Below are 22,725 nucleotides of genomic sequence, written 5' to 3'. Positions count from 1 at the left end.
CCCTTGTTGATATTGTTTACCTAGGAGGTAGGAGAAGATATGAAGAATACATCCCAAGGAATATTTTAACACCCATATCACCAGGAAATTTTGAAGATGCATGCGTATGTTAAAATGTAGAAACCTTGGTGAATCTTTCTAATTCTTAAAATTCCAATCATAAAATGTTGGGCAATATTTTTGTGAAAGTATCCATAATTATAATGCTTTTTATAGTTCTTACAAAATTTTGATGATTTTTAGAATAAAATTATATTATCCTATAGAGTTTGGTTGAATCATTTTATTAAAAAAGTGGAATTTGGTGGAATTTTTAGGGAAAACATGGAAAACTAGTTTGTGGGAGAAATTTATTCCCTAAATTTTTTCTTGTCTCCCACCCTTGATGGCCCATGACTTCCCTTAGATTCCCCATCAAATTTCAACTTGATAAAATGAGTGGGGGGTTGAGAACAGGATTCCCTTAGATGAGATGCACTTTTGGGAATAGAATTGGTGAAGTTTAGTAGATATTATTCTAGGTCCCATGATAGAAAAAGTGTTCTTTTGCTACCCTATTAATGTTTGGATTCATCAAACCAAGATTTGGACTTAATAAATTCCATAATATTAGATGTGATGAATCCCCATGTGGCCTTTATGATTCTCTTTAATGTTTGAAAATATTATTTTCCCATTCTTTCTAGATCACCCAGGAAAATGATCCAAGATTTATTAAGGATGAGATTATTGAAAGGGGACACTCTATAGTTCTCTAATGCATGTATTATATTATTTATTGATTATTTAGATTACTGGTATCATGGATGTCCCAAATACAACCTCTTATGATACTTGTATAACACCATTAGCTTAATTTTTGGAGAATTGGGCACAAATATTTTGTTTTTGAAATTAATCAACCCTTCTTCATTAGATTCCTAACCTTTGATATGTATCTCTATTTCATTTTTTGTGCACATTTTCTGTAATTTCTGACTCTATTCATCTGTTTGATACATTGTTTTTATTCTTGTTAGTAAATCTATTTCTTCTAACTTGTTGTTCCATGAAGTACACTTACTTTTCTACTTAAGGCATCAATGACCTTGTTCTCCTTCCCTTTTATGTGTTTTATTTGAAATTCATATTCACTGATGACGTAGTATACCTAGGAGGGATAATAGGGGGTATACCTAGGGGGATCATAGGGGTACAGAGGGAGGTACCCAAGGGAATAATGTGATAATATAATGGACCATATTTAATAAATAAGGTGGTTAACCCACATTATGCAAGGGAGAAATTACAGAAGGTTCAGTGTTCGAACATCTAAGATCTATGATAGCCAAGAACAAGGCAGATCTCACTTTCCTTAAAAGATGTAGAGACAGCTCAGTTATTCCTACATTTGCCAGCATCAAACACTCCCTCAGAAACCCTAGAAATAATCATATCTTTAACAAAGCCAGCCAGTCCCTACTCCGCTCAGAAATTACCAGAACTCGTGCTTACCTTGACACATTAAATAAAAAGGCTTATGACCTGCACCTAAATTTATCCAAGCAAATAGACCCAGAACTTTGGTCCAGAATAGACGGATGCTCAACTCTGAAAGCACTCAAAAATGAGGAAAACAAATGCCTGAAACTAAAACTAAAATTCGAAAAACTATACAATAGCTTAAACCCTAAGCATAAGCCTCTAGATATCGCGGACAACCCCCCTACACTTCCTAGAATAAACTCCTCACAGGTCTCAATCCTTCGCTCTTTAATCCTGGAATCTATTCAGATTAACACTGCGCCTAGAACAATAACCATTAACTGCAATACTGAAAACCATGAGCAAAATAAAAGCTCTACGCAACCACAAACAGTAAACCATGAGCAAATGAATAAAAAATGCTCTACGCAGTCCGGGAGAAACGTAGAAGAGAATCGTAACAACAGTGGGCTAGCGCTGATTATAACAGAAACCACACCAGCAACAAACATATGCGATGAAGATTACAACAGCGATGACAGGAAAAACAACGGTAGTCCGGCAGTTAATATAACAGAATCCAACGCAGAAACAATTTCATGCCACTGTGTGGAATATGGAAATGGCGCTGAAGGATGGGAACCCAGGCAAGAAAACGTGGTACCAACGAGTTTTACAGCAAACATCGTAGCTGGCTCTGAAGTTTTAGGTGTTAATTTCCATTGCAACACGCATGAACAGGTAGACCTCAACAGCGCAGCAATAGCACAAGAACCCAGGTACGTCACTATCCCCAAAGATATCTTAGTTGATTCATTAACAGTAGGAAAGGCCACAGAACAATTGCTAAAAAATAAAAGACGCGGGTCAGAAATATCTGTGGAAAACAATCCACCCAACTCTAAAAATAGACACGTAGTAAACCTATCCAACAAGAAAATTGACCAAAACACCCTAGACCTCCTTGAAAAAGGATTAAATTTTTCCATTTCCCCTCGAACAATCCCCAAAGAAGACATTCTCTGCAACATAGAGTATGGGATCAGGGACTTACCGGACAACATCAAAGAAAATATCAGACAAGACTGCTCCATCATTCTGAGAAAATCCCGCCCGCCCAAAAGTAACATTTCCAAACATGAACATTTAGCCCTCAAGAACTTAAACCAAGACCCTGACATAGTAGTCCTAAAAGCTGACAAAGGTGGGGCTACTGTCATAATGAACACCACAGATTACAACAAAAAGATGATAGACCACCTCACTAATAGTGGGTGTTACACTAAATTAAATAAGAATCCCCTAAAAAAGATATCCAAAAACGTTCACAATCTGATAAAATCAAGTAAAGAACACAACATTAAGAACCTGTTAGAAAACAACCCATACACCCCTAGAATCTATGGAGCCCCAAAAATACACAAAGAAGGCATCCCCATAAGACCCATTGTTAATACCATAGGAGGTCCAACTTATCAGTTGGCAAAATACCTAGCTAGGAAATTAAAACCTCTAGTAGGCAACACCAGCTCCTTTGTCAAAGACTCCACCCATTTCATCAATGAGATCAAGGATCTAAACCTAGATGCCAAGGAAATATTAGTAAGTTTTGATGTTAAATCTCTCTATACCAACATTCCCATAGATGAGGCCATGGAAGTAGTCCAGAAAATCGTAAACTCTGACACAGCCAGATTAATTGAAGTATGTCTCAAATCTACCTTCTTCAGTTTTAAGGATGATATTTATGAACAAACGTGCGGTGTAGCCATGGGATCCCCTCTATCTCCAATCATTGCTAATCTCTTTATGGAGGATTTTGAAAATAAGGCCATTGAATCTGCCCCATTAAAACCCAAACTTTGGAAAAGGTTCATCGATGACACTTTCATCATTTGGCCTCATGGAAAAGAAAAATTAAAGGATTTCCTACAACACCTAAACAGTATATCCAATTCCATCCAATTTACCATGGAAATAGAGGAGAACGACAGCCTTCCTTTTCTTGACATCTTAATCAAAAGAAATAAAGATGGAACCATATCACACCAGGTATATCGTAAGAAAACCCATACAGAACATTACCTACATGCTAACTCTCACCACCATCCATCCCAAAAAATAGGTGTTCTCAACACTTTAGCAACCAGGGTCATCCGTATCTCGGATAAAAATCACTTTGAAGATGAAAAGAACCATCTTATGAATGTATTCACAGAGAACGGATACAAAAAACACCAAGTGATCAAAGCCTTCAAGAATGCTGAAAATCCTAAAAACAAACAGCCATTAGATGATCATCTTGGCAAGGTTCACCTCCCTTACATATTAGGCACAACAGATAAAATTGCACACATATTAAGAAAGAACAAAATTAGAACCACATTCAAACCCTTGAACACCATCAGTAGATGCCTAAAATCAGTCAAAGATCCTATTGATCCTAAATGCCACAAAGGAGTTTACATGGTTCCGTGTTCTTGCGGAAAAACATACATTGGAGAAACTGGTTGATCTATCCATACTAGAATTCAGGAACATGCCGCCGATATAAAACATAACCGCTCAAAAACCTCAGCCCTGGCTGAACATTCCAGTAAAACCAATCATCACATTTGCATTGAAAACTCTAAAGTAGTAGCCAAAATTGATCATTATCACCATAGAAAACTAAGAGAAGCCATAGAAATAGGTAAAAACCCTAACAACCTCAATCGAGACGAAGGATGGAAAATAAGCGACAATTGGATTCCTACTCTAATGTCCTAGAACATCCCCTTCTAACCTAACTTAACCATCTCTCCCAACTCTTAAAATTATAATCATTAATTTACGTCTTAAAACTATAATCTATAAATCTTAGATTAACAATATTAACATTAATATTCATTAACATTAAAATTATAGAAATAAACATTAGAATTAAACTAGTACTAAACATTAAATTATTATTAAGTTCAAAACAAATTAATTTACTCTGAATAATAAGAAACATCAAGTATGAAGTAGGGTAGTAACAAACATAATACAATTAATCACAAATAAATAACCAATATATAGAAATTAAATTAAATAAAAATAAATTAAAAACTCATTTTTTGAACCTAAAATTAAACAATTAAACAATTCTATTACATAATCAAGCATTTCTAAAAATAAATAAGTAAATAAATAAAATTAATTAATTAATTAAACTATATAAACATAAAATTAAAAATTAAACAATTCAATTCATTTATGATACTAATATTGAAAAATAATTAAATAAATAAATATTAATTAATTAATTAAACCACTTGAACATATAACTAAAAATTAAACAACTATATTACATAATAAAAATAGATTAATTAATTAATTAATTAAATAAAATAAAATAAATAAATAATAATAATTAATTAATCAATTATGATTAATTAATCTAACTATATAAACATAAAATTAAAACTTAAACAATTCAATCACATAATTAAATATTCAATAATAATTAATTAATTAAACAATTCAATTATGATTCTAATATTGAAAAATAAATAAATAAATATTAATTAATTAGTTAAACTATTACTTAAATTAATAGTTTAATTAATTAATTAAACTATTTGAACATATAATTAAAAATTAAACAATTCTATTACATAATTAAACACATCCACAAATAAATAAATAAATAAAATTAATTAATTAATTAATCAAACTATATAAACATAAGTTAAAAATTACACATTTCAATCACATAATTAAATAAATAAATATTAATTAATTAATTAAACCATTTGAACATATAACTAAAATTAAACAATTCTATTACATAATAAAAATAAATAAATAAATTAATTAATTAATTAATAAAATAAAATAAATAATAATAAACCTAACTAATTAATTAATCAATTATGATTAATTAATCTAACTATATAAACATAAAATCAAAACTTAACCATTCAATCACATAATTAATATTTCTAACTCAATTCTAAAAAAAAAAAAATTAATTAATTAAACAATTCAATTATGATTCTAATATTGAAAAATAAATAAACAAAGAAATAAATAAATAAATATTAATTAATTAATTAAACTATTTGAACATATAATTAAAAATTAAACAATTCTATTACATAATTAAAACACTTCCACAAATAAATAAATAAATAAATAAAATTAATTAATTAATCAAACTATATAAACGTAAGTTTAAAAAATTAAACATTTCAATCACATAATTAAATATTTAAAAAAAAAAGAGTCGGCTTCCATTACCTGTGCATCTCTCATCCCTATTTATTAAAGCTCAAGGAGATCTGTCCTATACAATTGCTGATCTAACCTGATGATGAGCCACGGTGTAGGGCTCAAAACGTCAATACAAACAAATCATGGATGCGAAAACTCCAAAAGATAACAACACACGGACCACAAGTAGTTAGACCAATTGTAATGGGTGCATCGTATTAATAGACCCATGGTATTGAATGTATGAAGCCTATATAGAGGCTAAATATTCTCCATTGTGACATGTTGAGTATTGTTTTGTATTGACAAGCATATGGATTTTCGAGTATTCTCCTTCCTTAAGGAGTGGTTGTATGGTGTTACCCTACCTCAAGGGTTTTGATACTAGTAAAGATATGGAGTTTTATCTACTATTGTGTTATTTTTTTTTTTTTGTAAGCTGGGGTGGGACTCTCCGATTTACATGTCCATTATGTACCCCTCTACGAGGAAGGGTAGCCCAAGATTTGAACCCAAGACTTCCGGTTCAGTGAGACTTCATTTCCACGGCCCTTGCCGCTTGAGCTACCCCATGTGGACATCTTCTATTGTGTTATTACTAGGGCATATTTTGTAATTTTAATACTGTCTCTCAATACCATACATCCATTATAATGAGCCTAACTGCTTGTGGTCCCTTGCATAATGTGGGTTAACCAATTTTTTTATTAAATATGTTCCATTATATTATCACCTTATTCCCTTGGGTACCACCCTCTATACCCCATAAGATACCCCCTAGGTATACTCCCTATTATCTTCCCTAGGTATAATACATATGATAGCTAACCATCTTGCCTATCTAACATTAAGGGTTGGATGATTAACCAAATACTTCAAGCTAATGTTATCAGTCATTAATATTTTTTTTTTCCTATTAGATAATGTCGCCACATCTTTAGAGCATATATATTAGCTGCTAACTCTAAATCGTGTGTGGCATATTTCTTTTCATGTTCTTTTAGTTTTGTAGATTCATAAAAAATAACATGACCCTCCTAAGTAAACACACACCCTAACTCTTCTTTTGATACATTTATACATACCACAAAATCTTTGTAAGGGTCAACAATTTTTAACACAAGGGATATTGTAAGTAACTATTTAAGTTTCTCAAAACTTTCTTGACATTTTGGGGACCAATTAAAATTATAGTTCTTTTTTTGTAGAGAGGGTGTAAAGTGGGCTATATTTGAAAATACATTCAATAAACCTTCAATAATAACTGGGGATTCTCATAAAATATCTTATAACAATTACATCCTTAGGTACAAGCCAATCCAGCCTTTATTTTCTTAGGATCTACAATTATACCTTCTTTAGAGACCATATGTCCCAAATAATGCCCTTTTTTCTTGTAAAACTCACTTACTAAACTTTGCATATAACTGATGTTCCCTTAATTCCCATAATACAATTCTCAGGTGTTCTTCATGCTCAACTCCATTCTTAGAATATATCAAAATATCATCAACAAAAATATATACAAACTTGTCTAAGTATTTACTAAAAATATTGTTCATTAAACACATAGATGTAGCTGGAGTGTTAGTCAGACCAAAGAGAATAACTACAAATTCATAGAGTCCATATCTAGTTCGGAAAGTAGTTTTATGTATGTCTTCATATTTGATCCTGATTTGATTATAACCAAAACTTAGGTCCATTTCTAAAAATATATTAGCTCCTATAACCTGATCTAATAAATCATTTATCCTCGGAAGAGGATACTTGTTTTTTATGGTCATTTTGTTTAGTTGTCTGTAGTCAATACACAGCCTGGAAGTTCCATCTTTATTTTTGAAAATTAACACTGACACACCCCAAAGCGACATGCCGAACCTTATATACTTTTTTTCTAACAATTCCTGTAGCTGCATTTTCAGCTCTATCAACTCAAGTATGCTCATTTTGTATGGTGCTTTGGACATAGGTATAGATCCAGGTGTTAAATATATGGTGAAGTAAATATCTCTTTGGGGTGGTAGTTAGGGTATTTCATCTGGGAAGACATCTTTAAAATCCTTCAAAATAAAAAAATCTTCCAAATTAAGATTATTTTTTTCCAGCTATAGAGTCTAAAATTTGCACAACAACCACTTGACATTGTTTTCTGACACACTTTTTCATATGTAGTTCTGAAATTTGTCTCACCAAAATAGGCTTAGTTACTACCTTAATTATTCTTACATTCCTATTTTCATCAACATACTCAAATATCTTATTTAAATAATTCACAAGAACTCTATATTTCTCTAGCCAATCCATACCTATTAGCACATTATAAGATCCTAACAGAAGAATGTTTAAGTTTGGTTATGTTTTCATTCCATTCGTGTCCAAGTTATAATTATGTACTATTTCAGTATGTTTATTTTCATTCTTGTAGCCAATTACACTAGCCAAGTTTGTTTGTGTTTACTTTTACTTAATTTAAAAATTCCGCAACTTTAGGTGATACATAAATTTGACTAGATCCGGGATCTATGAGAATAGAAATAACTTTAGATGATATTTTACCTTCTACTTCAACCATTTATGGTTGATGTTCTACCTATCAATAATCCAAACTTGCATTGCTTCTGCAAATATTTCTGCCTATATCATTTACAATTGAGGCTTCTTGTATATGATGGATTGCAGTTCTGTCATTTCCATTATTATATGGAAATTTTCTAGCTAAATGCAATTCTCCACTCTTCAAAATTTTAAGTGGTTCTCTGACATATCCTCCCTTTTCATTTCTGAATCCTTCTGATTGAGTTTTCTTGGGAATAAACTGTATGTAGTTCTACTATTTCTATTAAAATTAATACCTTGAAAACTTCTTGTTTTATCAGAAAATCTTGTGTTTCTTCCTTTGAATTCACTTTTGTCTCTCTTTTTGTTTTTCCTTGTTTTCGATTGTTCAAATTTTTTATTAAATTGTTGGTAACATAGTTACTTCCTCCATATACTTAGGGTTATCAAATTCAATTATGTTTCTGTAAGATGTAGGTAAGAACCTCAAGAATTGTTGCACCTTAGCTTTTTATTCTCTTAGATAAGGTACATATCTTAACAATTTTAAAAATTTAGTATAAAATTCATCAATGGACATATTCCCAAGTTTTAAGTCATGGAATTCCCTAACTTTATAATCAGAATATTGTTTCATTAGGTATTCCTTCTAGAATAGATTTTTAAACATCTCTGAGTCATTTCCTTCTCTTTAACTCCATTTGCAGTTTTAGTATTTTTCCACCATAAGGAAGTTGTACCGCTCAGTTGATGTATTAATAATATAGGTTTTAGGCTCATAGAATAATCATAAACTTGAAATTACTTGTTCATTCCTAACAACCAAACTTCATCCTTTTCTTCTATGTCTCCTTCATATATTGGTGGTCTTATATTTTTAAATTATCCTTGCAACTTGTCTCCCTTGGTTCTTTTAGTTAAGGATTCCATATCTTGAGTATCACTACTGTTTGAAGATTTTGGCATTACTTTTCCTTTTCCATTTTTGTTAGAAGACCCTTCTACTTTGTCTTCTTGTTCCTTCCTTTTTAAGATTTCTTTTTTTTTTTATCTTCAATATCAGAATTCTGACCATTGTGCTTCATTTCTTGTTTATCAATATTTTTTTTTAGTAATATAGCATTAATTTCTTGCTATTCTACTTGCTCTTTTAACAAATTTTCATCATCTGTTATGTAGCTTGCTAGCTCAGTTCTCATGAGTTTTACTATCTCTAGCAGTGTAGGTTGTACATCTTGATTCCTATCCTAATTCAAATTGTTGTTTAATTCACATGCATTTCTTGTTCAGATTCTTCAAGGACTTATTCATTTTTTTTGTCTCTATTTTGTTCACTGTTTACGTTACTTTCTTCACCCACCATTTCTATCATATATGAATTTCTTAAGTTAATAACGTTTGTTGGGAATAATACTGAGAGCGAGGTGGGGGGGGGGGGGGGGGGGGGGGGGGAATCAATATTATCAAATCAATAACTTTTTCATTTCATAATCAAATTTATATACGCTACTTCACAGAAGGGAACTCACGTGTGCATGCGATTGTTCTTAAGGCAACCAACGTATATCGAGTGAGCTTATGATTCAGTTAATTCATCATATGTTGATATTTAATCAGTGCATCAGTACTTTAATAACCATTAAACAGTAACCATGTGCAGTAATAATAGAATAAACCATCACACATAAGAAGCACACATGAACACCAAGATTTAAGGTGGAAACCCAATGCGGAAGAAAAAACACCTGTTGTTGTCTTCTCTGTATTCTTTTAATATAAGAAAAACTTGTTTACAATCTTGTATTGGTGGAGACTCATACCAGTACATAGGCACCCACCTGCAGAAGGCTACAATGTTCTTTTATTCTTCAGCTTCTACTAGAAGGGAGCTACAACCCCCTAGCTCTTGTACTAGTTGATATGTTTACCAGTACGTAGGCGCCAACCTACAGAAGGCTCCAACCTTCACTCATTCTCCAGCTGCTATTGGAAGGGAGCTCCAACCCCCTAGATCTTGTACTGTCCAATATGTTTACCAATACGTAGGCACCAACCTACAGAAGGCTACTACCTTCACTCTTCCTCTAGGGACCATGTTTCATAAATTTTTAGACTAGATACTCCTGGTACACAACAGCACAATATGTAGGCCACGTTTCATACTGGACCCATCAGTAACATTGAAGCTCAAAATCACCCACCACTGTAATACAACCAATCACTGAAATCCATCCACTCTGAATCAAATCACAATCATATCACTGTCACCAGAACATAGCATTGAACCTAGACCACAGCATTGACAACCAGAACCAACTGCAACATCAAAGATCATATTTCAGAATGTATACGCTACTTAGAAGTGTCGAACTAGCGTGTATACGCGCCTTCACCAAGGTGAACCAGCGTATATATCTGCAAATAAATACTTATAACTTTGCAGCTATTCCAAACTTCACATATACTCAGATCATAGCATATAAAGGATAAAACACGTATTAGCAATCAAATCTAGACTATCCATTATTAGACCACATAATGATAATTCATTTCAGGTCTTATGATCTTGATCCATCATTAGATCTCATCCATCATCAAACACTTAGGTGCATTCTTAGTTCAAATCAAGAAAAGCACCAGATACCCATAACATGCATATTTTCTTTTGATCTAACTCTCCATAAGATATTCATTACTTACACTCTTAGCCCTTCGATGTTCTATTTCTTATATACTTAGATCCTTTTCCAATACCTTGGACCAAAACCATAGTTATGTTGCTGGTATTCTTTGATGGTATCAATATTCTTTGTCGTGCTCATTACCATGGGTCAATACCATGGTAGGAACCCTTGGTATTATTTAATCTTAGTTTTCCATCCCATATGCACTTTTCCTTCTATGAAAGTGCGTGCATACGTATACGCTCTTTTTGTTCTGTGTACCAACTTGTATATGTGACTTCGACTAGGTGAACCAGCGTATACTTATTAAAGCATTCTCTTTCTTCAATCTCTAGAGTCTGATCTGTAATCCTTTGTGGTTGACCTGTTACATAGTGAACTGCCATCATATATCATATATGTGAGTTTCCATCAAGGACAACACCTTTATCATAATGCCAATAATCTCCCCCTTTGGACTTGATGGTAACCATATTGGTGTTTATTACGACAAGCTATAGAACCTATTAGATATATCAAATAACACCAATATACTCTCCCCCTTTGACATCAAGGGCAAAGGGCGGACCAAGATATTCTCCCCCTTAAAGATGTACTATGATGTCCATGCTCCCCCTGAGCACATGCAGAGTGTAGAAATATTTTTCAAAAGAATAACATGACCCTATAACTCAACTATGTGAGTATGACCTTCCTATCACCAATGACTCATACATACATCAATCACCCAACCAAGTGGGGATATACCAAATTTGACATGATCTCAAAAGTCCTTACATGACTGAATATAACAATTATTACATCATAGGTCTTTACATGACCTTTACATCAAATGATATACATGATATTTATAACAAGGACCAACGATCTAAACAAGACCATGATAGTCATCAACAACTATCATACACCATATATGATCTGCACCATAAGCATCTGTCAACAACATCAAGATCAATAACTTGTATATGTCCATCATCAAAAGAGTCAACTGAATCAAAACAACTATGTGGCTCAAGCAATATAAGTATCATCATGTACCAAGGTCTTCTAATATAGTGCCAACAATGCATTATTAGAAGCATATCATATGCTCCCCCTGAACTTGTACCAGCCATTCATTGTTAGATCTTATCATTGCATTTGTCAGTAAGAATCATTAAGGCATCATCATCAACCAGTTATTCATCAAGTCATCAACAATTTATGAGGGCCATAAAAACTTCTACATATCATCAACAGACTGTAATAATCATTAATAAAAATAGAAAATATAATTGATAATTGATTGAACAATATCACACCCCTTTTCCTGAGTCTGTCCCACTGCTTCTTCTTCAAACCAATATATATGCGATTGTGCAACTTCTAACTTGCGTAGATACGCAACTTGTCCTCAAAATGACCGCGTATGAGAATTGGAATACTGAAGTTTCACACTTTCAACTCCCCCTCAGTCTGTTATGTATGTATACTGAGCTATGCCACATCTTTCTAACTGTACTTCCTTCTTCTTCCATACCTTGGAGTGTGATGATGTTTATTCCTTTCGGTATGTTGGCCAAAATTTTCTCCTGCATTCTTTTTCTATACGCCCAAACTTGTTACAAGCATAACATCTTATATGTTTCATATTCCCTCTATAACAATCAATGGCTTTGTGAACAAACATATTGCAAGAAAAACAATATCCCTTAAAGTACCTGGAAGTTGATGATCTTTCTATGTGACTGTTATTAGCTTGAACCATTCTACTTCTACATATGGCTGAAACATGTCCAAAATTATGACATATAAAACATTCAACATTATTCATGAGAGGAAAGAACCGATTATCACTTCCATAGTTAGGAGTAAATGATTTTCTTTGAAGACTTTCTTTCCTTGGTTGTTGATGGGGTTGACCTCTTATCTCCTTTTTGAGAATTTCAAATTTTGCATTAGAGTTTCTTGCCTCATCTTGTGAGCTAGATTCACCTTCAATAGTTTCATGAAAGCCAATACCAGTTTTGATGGTAGGATACCTTTGAATACTAAGAATATTATCCAAAGTCTTAGTACTATCTTGAAATCACAATAGTCTATCCTTTTCTTCTAATTTACCTTTTAAGATATTTTCCTTAACCTTATATTGCTCTTCCTTTTCCAAATACTGGTTCTTCAAGATTTCTTCAACTTTTCTTCCTTCTTCCACTTGTTGTCTTAATTTGATAATCTCATTTTCTTTCTCTTCAAATGCTTGAAGTTGTTCTTCATTCTTCTTATTTGAATTTTCAAGATCTTCTTTTAGAGAGACGACCTCAGCTTCAAGACCTTCACAGTAATTGGTTCTTTCTTTAAGTTCCTTGGTTGTTGTATCCTTTTCATTCTCTTCATTTCTCAATGATGTCACTTCATCCTACAACCTTTGACATTGATCTTCCTTTTCCTTGAACTGATTCCTTATTTTGTTTCCTTCCTCCAACTGAGTTTTTAACCTAGTAATCTCTTCTTTGTAGGAACATTCCCTTTTATCAAATAGATCTTGTTGATCTCTAACTTTATCTGTGAGCCTTTTAACTTCTGCCTTCATTAGATTTCTCACACATTCACTATCTTCAATATAACAGAGAAAGGGATCACCAGAGGACAAAGAATCAGTACCTGATAATTATTTTGCTTGTTCATCTTCATTCTGAGGTGATTCTGAATCTGAATATTTGCTTCCACCTGATAGCCAATCGTCTCTAACACTGTCACTGTTGCTTTGAGTTGTCTTATTCTTTTGAGTTGCTTTCTTCTTTTGCTTCTTTCCCATTGTCTCTACAAATCTCCTTCAAGCGATCAAGCTTCTGCCAAAGGACCAGCTTTGATACCAATTGCTGGGAATAATACAGGAGGGGGGGGTGGGGGGTGTGGGCGGGTGAGTCAGTATTATCAAATCAATAACCTTTTCATTTCATAATCAGATTTATATATGCTACTTCACATAAGGGAACTTGCGTGTGCACGTGACTGTTCTTAAGGAAACCAACGTATATCCAGTGAGCTTATTAGTTAATTCATCATATGTTGATATTTAATCAGTGCATCAATACTTTATTAACCATTAAATAGTAACCATGTGCAGTAATAACAGAATAAACCATCACACATAAGCAACACACATGAGCACCAAGATTTAAGGTGGAAACCCAATGCGGGAGGAAAACCACCTACTGTTGTCATCTCTATCTTCTTTTAATATGAGAAAAACTTGTTTACAATATTTTACTGGTACAGACTCATACCAGTATGCAGGCAGCCACCTATAGAAGGCTACAACCTTCTCACGTTCTCCAGCTTCCACTGGAAGGGAGCTACAACCCCCTAACTCTTGTATTAGCCGATATGTTTACCAGTACGTAGGCGCCGACCTACAAAAGGCTCCAACCTTCACTCATTCTCCAGTTTCTATTGGAAGGGAGCTCCAACCCCCTGGCTCTTTTACTGGCCGATATGTTTACCAGTACGTAGGCCCCATCCTACAGAAGGCTACTACCTTCACTCTTCCTTTAGGGACCACGTTTCATAAATTTTCAGACTGGATACTCTTGGTAAACAACAACACAATATGTAGACCACGTTTCATTGAATTTTCATACTAGACCCATTAGTAACATTGAAGCTCAAAATCAATCACCACTATAATACAACTAATCACTGAAATCCATCAACTCTGAAGCAAATCATAATCAGTCAATCTGAACAATCAGATCATTGTCACCAGAACACAAAGTTGAATCCAAAACTCTGCATCAATAGCTAGAACCAACTACAAGTTCAAACATCATATTTCAAAATGTATACACTACTTAAAAGTGCTGAACTAGTGTGTATACGCGCCTTTACCAAGGCGAACTAGTGTATAGATCTAAAGATAAATACTTATAACTTCGCAGCTATTCCAAACTTCACATATACTCATATCATAACATATAAAGGATAAAACATGTGTTAGCAATCAGATCTAGACTATCCATTATCAGACCACATAATGATAATTCATTTCAGGTCTTATGATACTGATCCATCATTAGATCTCATCCATCATCAAACACTCAAGTGCATACTTAGTTTAGATCAAGAAAAGCACCAGATACCCATAACATGTATATTTTCTTTTGATCTAACTCTCCATAAGATATTCATTACTTACACTCTTATCCATTTTATCTTCTCTTTCTTATATACTTATATCCTTTTCCAATAACTCGGACCAAAACCATAGTTATGCTACTAGTATTCTTTGATGGTATCAATATTATTTGTTGCACTCATTACCATGGATCAATACCATGGTAGGAACCCCTGGTATGCTTTAATCTTAGTCTTCCATCCCATATGCGCTTTTCCTTCTGTGAAAGTGTGTGCATACGTATACACACTTTTTGTTCTATGTACCCTCTTGTATACGTGACTTCAACTAGGTGAACCAGCATATACTTCTTAAAGAATTCTCTTTCTCCAATCTCTGGAGTCTGATCTGTAATCCTTTGTTGTTGACCTGTTTCACTGTGAACTAGCATCATACATCATATATGTGAGTTTCCATTAAGGAAAACACCTGTATCATAATGCCAACAATCTCCCCCTTTGGACTTGATGACAACTATATTGGTGTTTATTACGAAAAGTTGTAGAACCTATTAGATATATCAAATAACACCAAGATACTCCCCCCCTTTGACATCAAGGGCAAAGGGCAGACCAAGATATTCTCGCCCTTAAAGACGTACTATGCTATCCATGCTCCCCCTAAGCACATGCAGAGTTTGTAGAAATATTTTTCAAAAGAATAACATGACCCTATAACTCAACTATGTGAGTATGAACTTCCTATCACCAATGACTCATACATACATCAATCACCCTACCAATTAGGGATATACCAAATTTGACATGATCTCAAAAGTCCTTACATGACTGAATATAAAAATTATTACATCATAGGTCTTTACATGACGTTTACATCAAATGATATACATGATATTTATAATAAGGGTCAATGATCTAAACAAGACCATGATAGTCATCAATAACTATCATACACCATATATGATCTGCACCATAAGCATATGTCAGAAGCATCAAGATCAACAGCCTGTATATGTCCATCATCAAAAGAGTCAACTGAATCAAAATATCTATGTGGCTCAAGCAATATAAGTATCATGATGTACCAAGGTATTCTAATATAATGCCAATAAAGCATTATTAGAAGCATAGCATATGATCCCCCTGAACCTGTGCCAACTGTTCACTGTTAGATCTGATCATTGCATTTGTTAGTAAGAATCATCAAGACATCATCATCAACCAGTTATTCATCAAGTCATCGACAACTTATGAGGGCCAAAAGAACTTCTACATATCATCAACAGACTATAATCATCATTAATCAGAACAAAAAAGATAATTAATAATTGACTGAACCATATCAAACCCCTTTTCTTGAGTTTGCCCCACTACTTCTTCTTCAAACTAATATATGCGCAATTGTGCAGCTTCTAACTCGCGTATATACGCAACTTGTCTTCATAATGATTGTGTATGAGAATTGGAATACTGAAGTTTCACACTTTCAGCTCTCCCTAGGTCTGTTATGTCTATATACTGAGCTGTGCCACATCTTTCTGACTGTACTTCCTTCTTCTTCCATACCTTGGAGTGTGATAATGTTTGTAACTTTTGGTATGTTGGCCGAAATTTGCTCCTGCATTATTTTTCTATATGCCCAAACTTGTTACAAGCATAACATCTTATATGTTTCATATTCCCTCTATAGAAATCAATGGCTTTGTGACCAAACATATTGCAAGAAAAGCAATATCCCTTAAAGTACCAGAAGCTGATGATCTTTCTGTGTGATGGTTATTAGCTTGAACCATTCTACTTCCGCATCTGGCTACAACATGTCCAAAATTATGACATATAAAACATTCAACATTATTCATCAGAGGAAAGAACCAATTATCACTTCCATAGTTAGGATTAAATGATTTTCTTTGAAGAATTTCTTTCCTTGGTTGTTGATGGGGTTGACCTCTTATCTCCTTATTGAGCATTTCAGATTTTACATTAGTGTCCCTTGCCTCATCTCGTGAGCTAGATTCACCTTCAACATTTTCATGAAAACCAATACCAGTTTTGATGGTAGGATACCTTTGACTACTAAGAATATTATCCAAAATCTTAGTACTATCTTTAAATCATAACAATTTATCCTTTTCTTCTAATTTACCTTTTAATATATTTACCTTAACTTGATATTGCTCTTCCTTTTCCAGATACTGCTTCTTCATGATTTCTTCAACTTTTCTTCCTTCTTCCACTTGTTGTCTTAATTTGGTAATCTCATTTTCTTTTTCTTCAAATCCTTGAAGCAATTCTTCATTCTTCTTATTTGAATTTTCAAGATCTTCTTCTAGAGAGATGACCTTAGCTTCAAGACCTTCACAGTAACTGATTCTTTATTTAAGTTCCTTGGTTGTTGCATCCTTTTCATTCTCTTCATTTCTTAATGATGTCAATTCATCTTGCAGCCTTTGACATTGATCTTCATTTTCCTTGAACTGATTCCTTATTTTGTTTCCTTCCTTCAACTGAGTTTTTAACCTAGTAATCTCTTCTTTGTAGGAACATTCCCTTTTATCAAACATATCTTGTTGATCTCTAACTTTATCTATGAGCCTTTTAACTTCTTCCTTCATTAGATTTCTCACACATTCACTATCTTCAATATAATAGAGAAAGGGATCACCAGAGGACAAAGAATCAGTACCTGATAATTCTTTTGCTTGTTCATCTTCATTCTGAGGTGATTCTGAATCTAAATATTTGCTTCCACTTGATAGGCAATCGTCTCTCACACTGTCACTATTGCTTTGAGTTGTATTCTTCTTTTGAGTTGCTTTCTTCTTTTGCTTCTTTCCCATTGTCTCTATGGATCTCCTTCAAGCGATCAAGCTTCTGCCAAAGGACCCGCTCTGATACCAATTGTTGGGAATAATACTGAGAGCGGGGGGGGCACAGGGTGAATCAGCATTATCAAATCAATAACTTTTTCATTTCATAATCAAATTTATATACACTACTTCAGAGAAGGGAACTTGCGTGTGCACACGACTGTTCTTAAGGTAAACAACGTATATCCAGTGAACTTATGATTCAGTTAATTCATCATATGTTGATCTTTCATCAGTGCATCAGTACTTTATTAACCATTAAATAGTAACCATGTGAAGTAATAACAGAATAAACCATCACACATAAGAAACACACATGAACACCAAGATTTAAGGTGGAAACTCAATGCGGGAGAAAAACCACCTGCTGCTGTCGTCTCTTTCTTCTTTTAATATAAGAAAAACATGTTTACAATATTGTACTGGTGCATACTCATACCAGTACGTAGGCACCCACCTACGGAAGGCTACAACCTTCTCTTGTTCTCCAGCTTCTATTGGAAGGGAGCTACAACCCCCCTAGCTCTTATACTAGCCAATATGTTTACCAGTATGTAGGCATCGTCCTACAGAAGGCTCCAACCTTCACACATTCTCTAGCTTCTACTAGAAGGGAGCTCCAACTCGTGGCTCTTGTATTGGATGATATGTTTAACAGTACATAAGCGCCGACCTACATAAGGCTACTACCTTCACTCTTCCTCCAGGGACCACGTTTCATAAATTTTTAGACTGGATACTCCTGGTACACAACAACACAATATGTAGACCACATTTCATCAAATTTTCGTACTGGACCCATCAATAACATTGAAGCTCTAAAGCAATCACCACTATAATACAACCAATCACGGAAATACATCAAATCTGAAGCAAATCACAATCATTCCATCTAAACAATCAAATCACTGTCACCAAAACACAGAGTTGAACCCAGACCTCTACATCAACAACCAGAACCAGCTACAACTTCAAACATCATATTTCAGAATTTATACGCTACTTAGAAGTGTCGAACTAGCATGTATATGTGCCTTCACCAAGGTGAACCAGCGTATAGATCTGCAGATAAATACTTATAACTTTGTAGCTATTCCAAACTTCACATATACTCAAATCATAGCATATAAAGGATAAAACATGTGTTAGAAATCAAATCTAGACTATCCATTATCAGACAACATAATGATAATCCTTTTCAGGTCTTATGATCATGATCCATCATTAGATCTCATCCATCATCAAACACTTAGGTGCATACTTAGTTCAGATAAAGTAAAGCACTAGATAGCCATAACATGCATATTTTATTTTGATCTAACTCTCCATAATATATTCATTACTTACACTCTTAGCGCTCATTATCATGGGTCAATACCATGGTTGGAACCCCTGGTATTCTTTATCTTAGTTTTCCATCCCATACATGCTTTTCCTTTTGTGAAAGTGTGTGCATATGTATATTCTCTTTTTGTTCTGTGTACCCGCTTGTATATGTGGCTTTGACTAGGTGAACCAGCGTATATTCTTAAAGCATTCTCTTTCTTCAATCTCTAGAGTCTGATCTGTAATCCTTTGTTGTTGACCTGTTGCACTGTGAACTGCCATCATACATCATATATGTGAGTTGCCATCAAGAACAACACCTGTATCATAATGCCAACAACGTTATCAACATAAAAAAATAAATTATTCATCCCATAATAGGGCCCCAGTGTGGTCACTTAAGCTTTGATACCATTTGTAACATCTTCCAAACACTCAATTTTTTATATATATAAAATACGACACATATATCACCTCATATTCTTTTTTTCTTTCTACTCCCAGAATAAAATTTGAATGCATAATCTTAAATATATATGATTAATAATCTTAATATGTTCTCTCACTATTATATTGTCAAACTTCTTTATTTTCATATTATTTCCTAAAATCATTCTCAAGTTCTTTTTCTTTGGATAGTTAATATATGCCATTGAAAGTGCACATTCTCATTGAATATAATTATGTATAGTATTAAGGGGGAGAAATAAAAATATGTTCGCAATAGTTTTGAATATAATATGCTTGACACTGCCCCTCTGAAAAAGACACCCTTGGTAAGCACATCAACAAAGGGCTTGGCATATTTCTTAGACTTGAATGTTTTAGCATTGGTGTTTTATTAATTATTTGTGTAAATTGTTATTAATATGTGCTGAAGTTTCTCGAGGACTGGTGAATTGGCAAGCACATTTCAAAAATTCAATGACTAGGCGTACAATGTTAACCCTATCCACTTGTCCTTTGTCCAAAGTAGACCGACTTATTAACCAACATCTAGCCGTCAACAAGCGTAGGTTAAAGGTTAATGTGTTATGAAATGTATGTTTCTTTTTGCTAGTATTTTTTACTAAATGTATGAAGGGTTTTCCTTGAAAAGTCTACTTGGTTTTCATTCATAGTAACCATTGGTGCTTTGTTATCGATTCACGTAGTTTCATTTTCATTTGAACTTCTTAATGGATTTACTGTTCCTTTTGTCATGAGAGCGATGGTGCCAACGAGGGTTTCACTAAGTGCATGTTCTTCTTATGATAATTACAATGGATATTTCCATTTACCATTAACCCCATTGAGTCACTTTTTGGTTCACTAATATTTTAGGTGATTATGGATCACTATTAACAAAATTCGATAGGGTAATGTGATATTAGGGGTGAGGGTTTACCCCTATGATCCCAAAAGTAATATTTCAATTATTTTGGGTTGGTAATGTTATTAAAATTCTTGTAATTTTTTTTCCAAAATTTCCTTTCTGAGTTCTAAATGACTTAATTTAGATATGTTATGTAATATTATTTATATGATTCATTTGACGCACTTATGTTTATTTAGTTAAAGAAAAAGGGGAGGGTTCGACCTTGTGACTCCATGATATGTTTCGATTTTGATTTTGTTTCGGTCTATGGAATAGGGAAAGGGTTTCAACCCCGTGACCCGATATATTTAAAATGATTTAAACTATGAATATATTTATTCTCCATTTTCTAACATATTTTGTATAAGGTGTGGTTTATATTTTTATTTTTTTTTGTTAACATTACAACTTTTTTTTTTTTTTTAAGTAAAAGGGCTTTCGACCCCATAACTCGAGAAATGTGTATAACTGATGATACTTTTGTTATTGATTACTATATAATATTAGGCAAAAAAAATTGTAAGCTTCATTCTCGTTTTCCTATATCGTTATTGTGAAATTAACAATCTCTTTCCTTTATTAGAGGGATACAAGTGTAGATTATAAATTTAGGTAGCATGCATATATATATATATATATAACATTGTTTGTATCTTGTAATGTTCTAGTGGTACATTATTTTTTAGAAAAAAGACTTGCATTCCCCATAGAATCTGAAGTTGGTAATTCGGGGGCCTTTTCGTATAGACTACTAGACACTTTTAGGTGAAGACTTAAAAATATTCAAGCCTCCTTTCTTGGCCACCTCAGTGGAAAGGATACAAACAATGTTATATATATATATATATATATATATATATATATATATATATATATATATAACATTGTTTGTATCCTGTAATGTTCTAGTGGTACATTATTTTTTAGAAAAAAGACTTGCATTCCCCATAGAATCTGAAGTTGGTAATTCAGAGGGCCTTTTCGTATAGACTACTAGACACTTTTAGGTGAGGACTTAAAAATATTGAAGCCTCCTTTCTTGGCCACCTCAGTGGAAATTGTTCTATCCATTTAATTATCTCTTTCTACTTTTAGTTAATTTTAAATGTAGTTTGGAACATAATAACTTATCAAACAGAAGGAAATGACGTAAGTGAGGAGAGTCTCTGCAACGACAACTATTGGTGCAAAAACAAGAAAATTAATGCGACACTTGGGAAAGGAAATCTAAAACTTAAAACAACACTTCTACAAGTTAAAAAAGTCAAAATGCCAGAAACCATGAAGAGAAACAAGTGAAACAACACTCGCACAAGCCAAATGAAAAGAAAAGTGACAAAAAATGCGGAAAAAGATGACAAAAGCAAAAATCACCCAAAAAAGCAATGACAATTGCACTGAAGGTTCCTTGATCTCCTCGTGAATACTAGATCTCCAAGATCGAGTGTGAAAATAAGCTATAGAAGTGCCGATTAAATAGATTTGGAAAAATTAGGGTTTATGACGTGCATACCTAAAATGAAGGAAAAAGGGTTACTTGGCGGAAGTTTCTAAAAATAGTTCAAGTACCTCCTTCAGGATACTAAAAATAGATCCCTGTTTTTTAGGGATGGCTTTTTTTCTTTTTTCTTTTTCTACTTTTTCCAAGTAAACTTTCCATGCACATTGTTGGGAAAGACTATGTACTTCTTAGAACTGGGAAACTTTCCGACTGAGTGCATTATGCAGTTTCTGAGCTCAAGGCTCACTAGCAGTCAGGACTGTGCAATTCCCATCATCAAGGATGTTTTCCCTCAAGGATTGTGCAGTCTAGAGGCAAGACCAGAACTGATGTGAGACCATGTTGGGAGATCAACTTGTGACTTAGAAGAATCAGCTAAGTTAACAAACACAAGCGAAAATGAAAAGATAATTCTCAATCAAAACATGAATACCTGGATCAGTGCTAGATGAGCTATTGTGGTTAAGAAGGGAGGCTCCAAAATCGAAGGATAGTAAAAAATTTATAGGGTGGTTGTAGCTACTACAACAGTGGTGCCACACTAACAACACTCCATCTCTCTGTATGGACCTTGTCTCATGTAAAGTGAGTCTAACTCCTCTGGAAGTATTGTCC

Source organism: Pinus tabuliformis, chromosome 4_1 (assembly GCF_031772625.1).
Source record: "Pinus tabuliformis cultivar Carrire ecotype Pingquan chromosome 4_1, CPIR1, whole genome shotgun sequence".
Taxonomy (NCBI): Eukaryota; Viridiplantae; Streptophyta; class Pinopsida; order Pinales; family Pinaceae; genus Pinus; species Pinus tabuliformis.
Note: the sequence above shows the minus strand (reverse complement) of the source record.